Source organism: Anguilla anguilla, chromosome 3 (assembly GCF_013347855.1).
Source record: "Anguilla anguilla isolate fAngAng1 chromosome 3, fAngAng1.pri, whole genome shotgun sequence".
NCBI lineage: Eukaryota > Metazoa > Chordata > Actinopteri > Anguilliformes > Anguillidae > Anguilla > Anguilla anguilla.
In genome coordinates, this window is record NC_049203.1 from 47,984,605 (window position 1) to 47,999,681 (window position 15,077).

A 15,077-nucleotide genomic window follows, 5' to 3' on the forward strand; every position below is an offset into this window, starting at 1 on the left:
CTGACAGGACGTAAAATGCACATAAAGTCACTCTTAGTTTACTGTACCAGCCAATGGGAAGTAATCGATCTACGGAGGAATTGCAACCAGAGTCATTAAAAACTAATAATAGGTCAATATGTTAATTAATGACCTGCTACATTATAGGCTATATTATTTATATAAATAAATAAATATAGTTTAGAAGAACAAGTATACTGTGGAATAATTAAAAAATCAATGAGTTCTGTCCAGTTGAGGTTAGCGATTGATACTGGACTTAGTATCTGACCAATGGATGTGCTGCAGGGGTAGCAGTAGCCGCAAATCTCAAATTAACTCCCCAAGAATCTGATTCACTGCTCAAATTATTTTTAGTGATAATTTAAGTTATTGAAAATATTTTATGTCTGCTTTAATCTCTAAATGGTAGTCTACATGAATCACAATTCATCTGTGAAAATCTATTATGTTGTTGTTGTTGTTGTAATTGTTGTTAAGCAGATATGTTCTACAGCATAATTTTCCAAAAAGTACACTGCTTCACCTGATACAGACGTGGTTTTACACTTCCTGGGCTTGAGCACTGATTGTACCTATAAGTCCTGTGGGACTGAACACGACTGAATGTCCTTCAAGCAATTAAGCAATATGTTATTAATAAAGTAATTGAGAAGAGCCAGACATGACAAAATTAATAAAATGGCATGTTTTATGGAGGGGTTAGGCAACTGTTAGGCAGTCTAGTTCGTCAGGCCTGGGAGAATGAATTTGTTCTAGTTATACCTTCCGGTTTATAATGAAAATTTAGTCCAGTCCTGTAATGACACATGTTGTGTCTACTAATTTTCATTCTGTCTCAGTTCTAAAAGAAATAATAATTATTATGTACTATTATGAGAACTGAATTATTATGTTCAGTTTTCCTTGACCAGTCTTTTCCAGCAAATGATGATGTTTGAATGTCCTGGATCTATGATCCCACTGTCCTCATCCTATGACTGGCATCATCTAATCTACTGTATAATGTCCAGAGCATAGCACTGCCATCCTACTGCTTCCCCAACATACAGTGCTCCAGGTCAAGCCTATACACCTAAATCCCTGTCCTCTATATTTTGTTCATCAATCCATTATCTATACCCGCTTATCCTGGGCAGGGTTGCGGGAGTGGTGGATCTCCACATGCATTGGGCGAGAGGCAGGAATACATCCTGGACAGGCCGCCAATCTATCGTGGGACACATACAATTCACTCACCATTCACTCACACACTCATACCTATGGGCAATTTAGATCCTTCAATTAGAATACGTGCATGTCTTTAGGAGGAAATTGGAGCACCCGAAGGAAACGCACACAGACACAGGGAGAACATGTTCTGAGGCAACAGTGCTTACCCACTGCACCATCGCCCTATTTTTTGTCCATTCAACCAATAAATGCTTTTAAAGCCATTTCCATGCTGTCTTCGAATTTCTTGTCCTTGTGATCAGGGGGTAAAATATTTTCACTAAACGTTTATTCAAGGAAATGTATGTATTTCTATGTACAGTACCCACATTACTGTGTTTTGGCATGCCATTGAATTGTAAAGTACCTGAGGGACACAGCATGTGCTGTGTTTACATTAGCCTGCTTTCCGCCATAGCTAAAAGTAGCCAGGGAATTTGTTGCATTTACAGTACCTCCAGGTAAACATTAAGGCACTCTCTCTCCTCTCCCAGATAACGTTTCTATAGGAACCTGAACATACCTCGCAGCTATTGACTCGTAATGTTTTTTGTTTTTTTGTGATGGAATTGAGAAATATAGATTTCTTTTTTTTTTTTTTTTAACCCACATACTGTGAAAAAGCTTGGTATTTTATCATAGGTCATGCACTCTGAAACTGGATTTGTAAACTCTTACAACATTCTCCACACTTCTGATTACCTAAAAAGTAGCTATCAGAAAATTATTTTTTAGATGGTAAGTGAACATTTCAAGTTTCTGCAAATGTAATTGAATTGCAGGTGACAAAAATAGCCTAGATATGTTGCTTTAACAGTGAACATCTAATGATTTGGTTTCACATGGAAAACTCACCGCCAGGATACTTACACATTTGTGGGATGATGAGCAAAACAAGGTTAAGAAAATGCAGTCTAATGCAGATTATTCTAGAATTCTTTTTTTCTGGAGATGCATACATTTCAGTGAATGTATGGGGTCCTCGTCCATTCATATGTTCTTCCCTCTCCATTCCGTAAGTCGTGAAAATCGCACAAGGTCCTACATGATGACTAATCCTTTTTTTTTAATTGGGCGACACGAAATACAGTTCTACAGCTGTGCCGGTAACACTTAGGTTCAAATTAAAATCAGAAAAAACCAATGGCCGTGTCAAATTTAGGCAACTGCCTGGAGGAGATAAGAGGATCGGTGAAGGAATATTCTCTCCAATTAAACAGCACTAAAACAGAAGTGATGCTGATAGACGTACTGCATCAGATTAGCAGCTCTGAAAATATCTGCCTTATTGTAGATGAACAAGTAATTCCCTTCTTTTTCATAGTCACCAGTCTCTGCTGACACGTCCCTTTGAAGCTCGCTAAATCTGCCTGACTGAGATGCTTGTCAATACCTTTATCTCCTCTAGGACTGATTATTAGATTGCAATGTAATTCACTGTAGCCCCCTGGCAAATCTCTGTATGTTGCAGTTTTTACAAACAGTTCTGCAAGGGTTCTCCCAATGTTAAAAAATAAAATAAAATAAATAATATCTGTGTCTATAGATCATGTCCTGACTTCCTGGCAGATCAGTCTCCCTGTAGAATTTGGCATTGATTTTAACATTTTACTCTTGTCAATTATGATTTTAAATGCCATTGGCACTGACTAGCATTTACACACTCTTTGGTCTAAATCCAGGCTCCTATCTGCACTCTGAAGTCAGATAGACACTGTTGTAAAATGTGCTTTTTGTCTCCTCCCTATTCATTTCTCAAATGTCCTTGCTGACAGAATGAAACTTGAAATATCTTTTTTATTAGCTTTTATTTTATTAGATTAGCTTTTTTGAAAGTGCACAACGCATAATGGTTGGTATGAACATGCTTTGGTTCATGTCACTGCTTTTTTTATTTACTTCTTTATATTTTGAATGTAAAGCATGTTAACATTCTGTTGGAATTTTAAAAGGAAAAAAATGTGTTTATATATGATTTTATTTCCTATTTCAGGTTATAAAAAGATGAATTTGCTTTAATATTTCAGGTTATCCTCCTCATGGCCCAAGTATACAGTTTTACAAGCATCTTCAGATGGAGAATATACTCTCTGAATCTTTCATATTGCTGCCGTGTATTGCTTTTATTTAGGTCTGGCATTGACTCGCTCTGATTGGTTTTTGGAGAGCAGGCTTCGCTCTGTCATGTTTTATATGCTTTGACAGTACGGCTGTAAAACGTATAGCTTTATGGCCTTTGATACCCTGCCGAAACATATGTCTTATAAAGCCGTTTCATTTTCTCTGCATTTTCCAGCAGCTTCATGAATCACAGCTAAGTTTGGGAGAAACAAAACGCAACCATTCTATCGATATTGAAACTGGATCTGCAGAAACTTGCCACTTACCGACCGTGGATTGGACATTTTATAATACGAGGTCTTGACTCAAAACCTGTGAAATCATCATTGGAAAAATGAACTTCAAACAAAAATTAATTAAACTCGTTCAGTCAATTTGTCCCGATATTTATAGGAATCAGCATTATACTATAATTTATAATGGTATGACCTGAAGTAATGGGGTTGTAGACTTGTAGACAGCTTGTGTCTAAAGAATACATCTGAGAGTATCATTTTATGTCTGGTTCATTTGACTAAAGCTCATAACTAATGAAATTATTCACTTCTTTTATTGTAATATTTGGCTGTAATTTGAGTGTAATGTTCATCCAATTTAGATGAGTAGCAAGTTGGCTGTTAAATGTGTTCTGTTCCACTGAATTATCCATCACAAAATTAGTATGTAGTGCTTTCATGTTTTACTGGGCACTAATTAATCAATCAATATTAACTTTTAAAGAGAATATAAAAGGAGCCAGCAGCTTTGATTAATTAATAGCTAATAGCTTTGATTGAGTTTGTTTTATCAGTAGAGCTCAAATTGGCACAAGATGCTCAGGGACAAAAAAATCAGTTAAATTCTGCGATTGTTTGGCTAATTTAACCAAGCAATCGGCTCTGGCTTCCTCTAACACACAAGGCCTGCAACCAACTTGATAATATATTCCCAATAAATTGTAGTTGTAGAAGAATTGTAGTAATTGTAGAAAAATTTATCTTGATGTGATACTCTTTATAGACCTTTGCTCTTCCCCTCCCTCTGGGCTGGTGAAAACCACACCCAAACCAATTGTGTCTTTCCAGCAGGGCTTGGCATTAACACCCGCCACCCGCCAAATGTGGGACAGATGTACATCCATGATTTGAAAGTCGCTTTAGTTTCCCAGTGAGCAAAAGCCCGAATCTAGATGGAATCTAGAAGACAGAGGGTTGGAAATCAATGTTGAGAAATGTTTTGGCATTAGTGAACTAGGTTAGTTCAATTTAGTTCCAAGTTAGCTCAGGTTTTACCTGGATATAGATATAGCCTTTTTTTCCTCAGCTATATGCAAGTAATAAAGTCATTTTTATTTTCATCATAAAATTATGCACATTCTAACATTTTTTTTTTTTTTAAATAGTGCAAACGTACTCTTAATTCTTTGTACTGACACAGAATATCCATTGCAAAGTCCAATGCACAGATTTTGTCATTTGAACAATCTTGAAGTGCATGTTTTGTTGATGATAGCTTTTTAGATAGATGTTTCTACTCACACACACACACACACACACACATGCGCATACACACACACACAGTTTACCCACTGACCTGGCTGCTTATCAATAGCTCCTCTTTTTTCTCAGCTGTCTCATCAACAAAAGATTCATACTATCAATCCACAATCAAAGCAACCACAAACAACCCACAGAACCTGTTTGTTGCTTTCTCTACACACCTCCCTCCACTCAAACACATCCTGTTTTTAAACAGAAATAACTGATATCCGTAATAGTGTCAACACATCCCCATGGTTGCTCTGACATGGCCACTGTTGTCAAACTTTCAAGCCTCCCAGCATTTTCAAACAGTATCCAATGCTGATCTCTTGCAGGTCCTAACTGCACAGCATTCAACAACTATCTACCTTGACCCTGTTCCCTCCTCCTTGCCCTCTGCCTCTACTCTTGCACTTCTGCTAATCTTTTCTGCCACTGTCAACTCTCGTTGAGTCCCCAGTGAACTCAAGCAGGCTTGAGTAACACCCTTATTCTTAAAACCAACCATGGAACCACCTGCAAAATACTGACCAGTATCCCTCCTCCCTTTCATCCACAAAACAGCTTTCCTAACCCAGAACAACCTCCTTGACCACAGTCAGTCTGGCTTCAAAGCTAACCGCTCAACATACAACTCTCCTCAGTGCAATGGAAGCACTAAAATCTGTATAAGCAGTAACCCTGCCATTTGTCTTGATCCCACTTAATCTCTACTGCATTCCATATAGTTGACCATCAAGGCCTTTTGGCAATCCAAACTGAAGTGTGTATCCTAAGTAATTCCCACAAATGTTTATCTTCCTGTGTTTCTCACTGCTCTTACCAGATAACCTAGAAGGGCTCTATCTCAAAGTTAGAGGCAGACAGGCAGACTTCTTCAAAGTTGTAATCTATTATGAAACCATATGACACTGCCAAGCCTCTCTACTCCACATTCATTTGTCATGTTACTGTCCCCTCCCCGGAGGGACCTTCCTCTTGATCGTGTCTGCCCTCTGTCCTGCCCTGCTTGTGCTGGAATGAGCTCTCTACTTCCATCAGAACAGCAGAGTCACTGCCCATCTCTGGGCACAGACTGAAAATGCAGGTATTTAAACTGCACCTTGGCACACCTAATGCAAGGATTTACTATCTGTACCTATGCTAAATCTAAAGCAATATCCCCAGGCCCACTTGTTTCCTAATATACGACATTGTCTATTTCCTTGCCCCTACTGTGGCATCTAACTTTGTCTTGTGAGATTATGTCTTGTATATTGCTAACAGTTGTGACCCTGATGACTTGGTATCAAGACTGCCTGTTGCCTGTAGATGTATGTATGCATGTATGTAAGTCACTCAGGATAAGAACTCTGGTTCTTATCCTGAGATAAGGCTCTGGTTTCTAGTTCACAGCTGGTCTGGTCTTTATACAGTGCTGAACCATTTGGAGAGTGGTATATAGTTTGGTCATTAAGCTGATCAAACTAGGGAATGAATACTGCTTCTTTTTCACAGACTCAGAAAGTCCTGCAAAGTTCTTTTTTTACATAGAAAGTCACTGCTGAATATGTACTCCCAAGACTAATTTGATTTTTATGACCTAAAAGGCTTGGTTTCTCTTTTTTCCTGTTTCCTTGTTCTTAGAAGTTCTAAGATTATTCTCACATGCACTGCAGATGTAAGTGCTACCAGACTGGTTCATTTGGAATTGTAACTCAAAACTAGATTTTAACCTTCTGGTCTCTTTGAAGAAAATGATGTGACATGACTGAAGAATATTAGTAAAAACAAAACATAATACTACAAAGACTTATAGTCAAGATGGAGCATGAATCAGAATGATAAAGCAATAATTAACCAGTCTCTTTCCTGTTAGATGGAATTGAAATAGTAAAATTAGCAGGTCATGAAAATTTAATAAATGAAACTGTATCAAATACAAGATAATTTTGAATTATGTTTTATTAAATAAAGATACTACACAATTAAAAATTATAAATTCATTTCTCAGATTGTAGTTTTGAAGATATTGTTGCTGATGGCGACAGCAAGGCATTCTGGGAGATCTTGTGCATGATTCAGATAGGCCAAAATCATGATCGAATAGGCCATTATTATTTAACTTGTATTTCAATTCCCTGTTTGATGTACATATATTTATTTTATATAAATGATATGAGATATTGTTGAGGAAGTGAGAGTAGTTTTCATTTTCCATTAGTCATTCATGTTACAAATGTGTGGCATCTATTGCAGATTATCCAAAACCTTAACTATAGGAAATATTGTTTGCACCAACTGCCATGTCTTTGGAACAGATGTTCTGAAAAGGAGCACATCTTGGCTGTTTTATGAGGTCAAGGGCATGCACAGAGCAAGTAGATCAATCCATACGTTGCAGGATACAGGACATTTCTTTCCTTTATCCAAAACGGCAAAAAAAGTGGCTCAGAGTTGTACACCCAGATTCAACTGTGATAATTATGCTTATCTGAAACACAGCAGCAGAAACTCAGTAATCATTTATCCTTCTTTTTCTGCCTCTTCTATAATCTGGATTTCATGTCTTTAATAAAACATTATTGAATATTATTTCACACTTGAAATATTCCAAATTCCCCAACAACAGCCATTTTGAAGCCGGAAGGTCATCATAAACTTCTGTAAATACCTACAATATCCTTCATTGCACACAAAAGATTGTTTGGGCCCATCAGACATAAACTGCAATAATGTCTAAAACCCCAAGAAAGTTAACTACCCCTTTAAATAGATGTCCCTTTTTTTAAAAGCCACTTACATGCTGCAAGTCATAGCCTCTCCGCCAATCTGAGTCAACATTCAAGAGATCTGGATGGATTGGAATGTCACAGGCCATATAGTGTGAAGGCTTCTGTTCTACCTGGATAATTAAGTCCGCTCTCCTATGAGTTGCCTGCACATTATAACATGTCCAATATGTTCTCTCCTGAACAGGCATAATCTTGTCAGGGGTACAGCTCTGTAGCACATGATAAGCTTTTCTTATAGCGAAGTTTATGGTTGAGCAACATTCAACATATACTGGTCATTTAGGAGAAGGCCTTGTGGTACTATTAAGTGCATGCTTATTGGCTGAGATGTGCAGTCATTTCACACCAGGACTGAACAGTGAATTGATGGCAGCACTTGAGCAGAGGTCTGAGGTTTGAGGTCTGTGGATTTCCTAAAATGGTTGAAGGTGTCAATGGTGTCGATCTACAGAGGTGCTAATGTATGCTAGTCAAATCAACAATACTGCAGCAGGGTTATCTAAATGATCATTTGAGCTTGCCATGCACATTTCACAGGGAAATTACCTTTGAAAATGTGTTTACCAGCCATTACCCGAGACATTTCACTGCACAATGGGCCCCGTTTACCACATATTAATATGAAACAGCTATATAAAGGTAGAAAGGCTAACAGCTACATTTTAAGCTCTATAAAATCTGACAAATGTACCTACCCTGCATTATATTAACTGCTTAAACCAGGCTCTTATTATAATGTGAGCAAATATTGATTTCCTCTTTTGGAGAGAAATGTATGAGGCCATTCTTTCATTCACTTCTTTCACCTTTCCACAGAACACTGCTACATGTACACAACAACATCAGCTTGTTTTTGACTTCTGTTTATGCAGTGCATACCATTATGAGAAACATATATTGCTCTTATGCAGTTAAATTAACTTTTTTTGCTATTTATTAGACATTCGTATACAGAGTGATAGCTTACACTCTTTACATAAAAATCAATTTATACCCCGGGGGTGTTTATTGAAGCAGTTAAGGTTAAGTACTGTGTTCAAGGGTAAATCAGCTGTGCCCCACCTGGGAATCAAACCTGCAGCCTTGCAGGTACAAGCCAGTTCCATAATCATTATGCTATGCCACTGCCTCCTAAGAGATACATTGCACTATATTTCCAATGTCCTGTTCTTTTCATTAGCAACTTACATGATTTATTATTATTTATTTTAATCAACTATAAACCTAGTAAATGTTATTTTGCATATTTTTTTAGATTTTATTATAGCCCATTAGACTACATAGCAACAGCACAGCAATAATTCATTTCCACTTGATATAAACGTGAGCATAGTCTTGATTTAGTACTTGTCGTGGTAACTCAACTTTTGCGTATGCTGGGGAAAAAGTAGAAAAATGACTGAGGACATTATGCCAAGCTGTGTAATGGAAGAGATGTTTACAGCCAGATAATCAGAATCAGCAGCTTATCTGTGATCTATGCATTCTACACAATATTGTATTGATGCGAAAAAATAAATAAAATGGATAGAGAATGTAGAGTATAATTTTCAATATATATTGGAACATAAGGCTGCATTAATATGCTCGATTTAATATGGGTATTCGGTTGAAGTCTATTTATCATTTCTTCATAGTGAGTGCCAGTGGCTTTGCTGAAGTGATTTTTTTTGGTTACTTCATACTTTATGTTTTGTCTTGCTTAGTTCATTGAGCACTTGTTCTGTGGGTAGTTTTATTACTTCATGTTGTTGGTGTCATTGGTACGATTTTGATTGTATATTGTTAATTAATTAGCTGGGCATGCTTTTATAGCAGTAACATTTTGTACCACAACAGTGGCGTTTATTTAAAAAGCTAATTGAGAAGCTGAGTTGAAGAGTGTCTTCATAGCTGCATTGCTCAATTAAATGTAGTAATGCTATTTAACTGGGTCTAAGTTTCAGTTGATCCTTTGAAGTACAGAGGCAACTCTAGTGGCAGCCTTGTCCAGACAAAGAATCAGTCAGAATAAGACAAGGAATTCTGTGGCAGTCAAGACTTGGTTTTGTATTATTATGTATAATGCGCTTAAGTGGTAGTAAGTTAGGTTTAGTGCTTTATTGAAGTTTGTCTTACGCTTTCTGGTCTGTGAATCCAAATCAGATACTATTGCTCACATTACTGTCATAACTGTTACAACTCTATTGTAAGTTGCTGTCATGTGACCTAGGACGGACTTGGTGACATGGCAGATAAGGACTCAAAAGAATTACAGAAGGTATTAGTACATTTTATGTTCTTGCATTAGCTGGGAATACTTTTAAAGAACTACCCCCCCCCCCCCCCTCCCCCCCCCACAAAAAAAAGCTCTGCAGACACTGGCCGTGGGCTTGTCACAGGGAAGTCCCATCCAGCTTGGCGGCAGTTCTGGCACATTCTGCTGTTGGAGGCTGGAGTAAATTTAAGAGAAAGAAGCAGACGGAGAGGGAACAGTGCAGTTCCGTGCAGAGAGGCAGAGCAGCGGCTTCTCCTTCCAAGAGTCTGCCTGGCCGACTTTATCCCGGCGCAGGTGATTAGAAAACGGGTGCCAGCAGAAAGGAACGATGTGCTACAGCTCTATCCCTGCTTCAGCACCGGACAGCTCCCGTGCTGCAGCCCGAGACTCCGTGGACAGGGGCTGCCTCAGGACAGGAGCTGTCCAGCTCTTCAGGAGCCATCGGACACCATGCCGCAGTCCCTCTGGTTAAGAGTGTCTGCTAAATGTAACGGGATGTAATATAGTATGTTTTACAGTAATAAAACCTGAGCACAGTAATCATCAAATATTTCAGCACTCACTGCATGGGACTAATAATAATAATACTAAAAATAATCCTACTATTAATAATAACAATAATAATAACAACTGCCGAAATTATTATAAATTATCCTGACTCATAGATGTGTACTATTGTGTAGTGTGTGTACTACTTAGATTTGAGGCATAGTACAGAGAGCCCATTTTATCACTTTGACACAGCACATGCCATGCTAGGGCATTTGTGTGAATTATTTAATTGTAGGCCGTGTAGACCAGCGATTGTTATGCAAATGTGTTGTCAATAACACACTGTTATAGACAAATTGTCTTCCGGCTCTTGTCTGTTAGGAACTAACACAGACTTTAACACCAACATTAACCCTCTTCCACCTCCCCAAAGACTCAAATGATTTCATTGTAAGGGAAATGGGCCATGGGCTGCTTTTCCCAACCCATAACAACCCTTCCTCCCCAGACTCATTTCCCTATTCCAGCAGTTTGATTACATCACCAGAGGGACTCGTTGTAGTTCTCAAGCACAGTCTTAGTGCCGCTTCCGTAAATGTGTTTTTTCTCTCTCTCTCTCTCTCTCTCTCTCTCTCTCTTTCCAATCTGCAGCCCACTCTGGATGTGTAGGCATTGCTTGATGATTGCATCATCAACAATTTTCAGTTCACATTAAACCTAGAGGCCTGGAGGGTCTCCTGAATGCACTTATCGGGAGCGGAGCGTGGAGAATGGGCTGCGTGTATTCAGACAGCAAGGCCAACACGCTGCAAGAAGTTCACAGATTACCACCAGCTATCGCATAACCGTACAGGCCCAGGTAACATGCATGAATAATATTAACTGAGAGAAAGTAAAGGGCATGTATGTGAATTTCTTGAAGATGCAGACAACTTAGAAAGTTTCGGTGTCTGAACCTGTTAATTCCTGCGAGGTACTCAAAGGGTAACGTGAAGCAAGTGTTAAACCACATATTTCATCGTAATATATATTTATTTTGCGGAATACCTGATGCGGGGTGACACAGTGCATATTGTGCTTATTAGATGAATTGGTTAAATGTTTATGACTCAATTTAAGCTACTTGCTCGAGGGTGGAAAGAGGCCAAACTAATAAGTGAGCTGGGAAATGATGCCTGGTTTCTTAATGACTGAGCAACGCTGACCCATATGCAATAACCAGGGTTCTATGAAACTGCTGATGGTCATTAGATGACTATCGCAGGAGGTGATTGTGTAAAGTGAATTACAGCTCCCATTACCACTACATAGGAATTGCTATCTCCTCAACTCTATCTGTTTGTACTGTTACTAAATATCCCCATAAAAACTAGCATACTGTATATTATTCAATATATGCGATCAAGTTGAGTTGGCATATATTTGTGACAGTTGTTACATGTTCGGATAACATTTTTTGGCATTTCACTACACGTCATGACTTTTATTTTACTTATATTTTGAAAATAAGAAACAGTTACCTGAAAAGTGCAATATATTGTAATTTTTACTGAGAAACATGTTAATAATATACAGACATATTGCAAAATATGAATTATTGCTAGTTTGGTCTCAGTGGGATGCATATGAGTGCTACCAGCAGAATGTATTATCAAGGGAAATCACAAGATAATGGCATGTAATGTACAGTGTTTCCAAGAAAGCTTTTAACCTCTAAATATGATGCAAATGCTTGAGCTCACAGGGGGCATTGCCCCCCATTGTCCCCCCACTGTGGGGCAGCTCCAGATGTCTCAAAGTCCCTCAAACCCCCAGCCTTCTCATGATAAGCAGTTTCATTTCAGCCTAACAGCCTTGGGCTGGCTGCAATCAACCCTGGCTGTGTTCAATCAGCTGAATCTAATTATCAGTTAAATTTGGTTAATCGGTTGATCATTAAATAAATGAAATAATATATTTTTTTAAATTTGTTTTGTGTTTACTCAGTTTCCTGTTGTCTAATATTACATTTTGTCTGAAGATCTGAAACCATTCAGTGTGACAAATACGCAATCATGGAGGAAATCAGGAAGGGGGCAAATACTCACGGCACTGTATTTGAAATTCTTTAAAATGCTTTCATTTATTCATATGTACTTGCAGTATTTATTCATATATATATATATATATATATATTGCGGACACACACCAGGGTTGTTTTGACTGCTTAGAATGGTAAGACGTACCGTGATCACCAGACATCGCTGTAGGTATGAGTAATGCAATCACTATACGCAACTTTTCAGTGAACAAGAGCACCGAGCATGTTTGCGTCATATGTTACCTTTGTTTCTGTGTGAGTGCCCATGCAATGAAGCACCCAATTTAAATGGGAGATTTCACAGTGGGACCAGCACTGTATTCCCTTAGTGAATCGAAAGCACTAGGAATGTGTTTGACTTGAACAGTGCTGGTGTGGAAGAAGGGACTCCCTTTTCATTTGCTTTGTATATACTGGTGAGAGGTCTGAACTTCCTCATGTCTGACAATTGAAACATAACTATCCAGCGCTGATCCAGTGGCTTGCCCAAGTGGGGCTGTGGCAAATCCGCTCTCAAAGTTAAGCCCCCCACTAACCTGTAAAGATGAAGCTGGTTATCATTACTTTTGTGATTCTTTTTCTCTGCAATACTCAGTGTTGCAACAGCACTTTTTTTATTATTGTGCAAGTGTTACTTTGCCAGCTTAACATGGTTATTTCAATGCATGGTCATCTATTTTCATTAAAAATGTAACCCAGTTACTGATTACCCAATTGTGTGCAGTCCCATGTTTACTTTACCAATACAGAACACATGTAATTACAAATGGCAGTTTATATGTAAAACAGGTGACCTGAACTCCTACTGATATGTCCTAAGATGCATGGTGCCTATACAGAATGCTAAAAATATATACTGTATACATTCTGTGTAGGTGACAACCCTGCAATTTAAAATCATCACTGTAAAAAAATGCAGCTTGTGGTCAACTCAATTTCAATTTCAAAGGACATGCAATCAGGCAGCATTGAAATGCTGAACATTGTGATTGCCGTTGCACATACAGTACATGCTGTCATCATATTTTATTGCGATCCTTAATTATTACAGCCCATTATTACTATTCATTATTTGAGAATTGTTCTCCTTCCTTTCAGGGAACTGAAGGAATATGGGAAGGTTAGTTGGAAGGTGGTGAAGTTCTGTTTGAAGGGTATATAAAAATATAGCCTTTGAACTAATCATCACACTCAGAAAATGTGATTGGAAAATGAGCATACTATTACAATGCAGATAGATTAATTTGCCTCCATGTTTGATCAGTTTGGTTTGTGCTCTATCAAATATAATTATAACTTATTTTATTTTGAATTAGTAGCTAGCATGTAATCACACCTTTGTCCTCGAGATCCAGTTGTTCACTGTAAAGATTTGAATTTGGTGCTACAGAAGTATGACCTACACTGGCTGTGTTGAATAATGGCCGGGAATAGAAAAAAAAAAAAACAATAACAACATCCTTAAAAGGACCAACCAAATGATGTATTTTTTATTTAAAATGTGTTTAATGGATTATTAACATTAGTTCTGCAACCACTGTAAGAGCTCTAGTTCCTAAGAGGAGGCATTACTTGCTCAAATCTACCCACATACCTTTTATGCAAATTATTTTTTTATTGCAGGTTTCGCTGTGATAAATTATATCATTAGTATTAAGCTGTGGCTATTTTCTTTGAACGTAAATGTTGGATACAAGGTTTTTTGAATACGGCATACAAACTAATGCTTTGATCTTGGTTATTTGTTCATGGTTCATATAAATTTTTTCAAAGTAGCCTACTGTGGTTGATTAGGAGTCTGTGCCTGCTTCTCTCTGTCCTCTCCCCAAATAAGGTAGACTGTTCTTATGATATCATGGGCTCTCATCTCTCTCTGCAAGTTCTTTGAAAATTGAGTACTTTGAGACATTGAACCAGACTCAATGTCTGTTTAGTCCATTAAAAGTAGAAAGCCTGTACTTCTAAGAGAATGCATAATGTATTGTGTGTCTATTTAATTAACATAGCTCACATTCATGAAAGAGCTGATTTAATTGATTTGTTGATTATTTGTTTGACTAACCTATCACAAATTTGAGATTGAAATTGGGATTATTGTTTCCAAAAAAATTAATCTAATATTTTAATACTAAATATTTTAATCACTGTATGGCATTTAGGAGTTTTCAATTTGTTCCCTTGAGTTATCCAGAGAGTCAATCTGATTAAAGGGAAGACTTCATTGAAGACTTGAATGAATTGAATATAGTGACAGTGTAACCATGGCAAAATATTAATTGCCCAACAATTTATATTAAAAACAGTGTACTTGTTTCTTCATGTGTTATATGAACAAGTGTTTATTTGATCATTCTCATGGGATCTCTGAAATATTTTGTATGCATCCTAGACATACAATACTTTTAAAAACTTTTTATGCTATTGTGAAGTCTATACAGTGGACCTGCAAATGCCTGCTAGTGAAAATCCATTGAGACTTTCTTTAGAGAAACAGTCTATTTTTAAACATTGTACATTCAATAATGAAAAGGGGGCTGCGTTCATTTACTTTGCGAACATTCAATGAGGACGCATAATAAATTACATTGCCAGTCCAGAGACAGCATGGCGGGGGGAGTTGG

At 37.7% G+C, this 15,077-nt stretch overlaps 1 protein-coding gene across 1 annotated transcript in view; it reads left to right on the top strand.

Moving 5' to 3' along the window:
• The window catches only part of LOC118223930 (SLIT and NTRK-like protein 5), a 396,174-nt gene that overhangs the window by 339,007 nt on the left and 42,090 nt on the right, over positions 1–15,077 (top strand). Inside the window, exon 2 of the transcript XR_004764523.1 lies at positions 11,028–11,235. The gene's annotated coding sequence lies outside the window, so the exon portion shown is untranslated. The remainder of the gene's footprint in view (positions 1–11,027; positions 11,236–15,077) is intronic.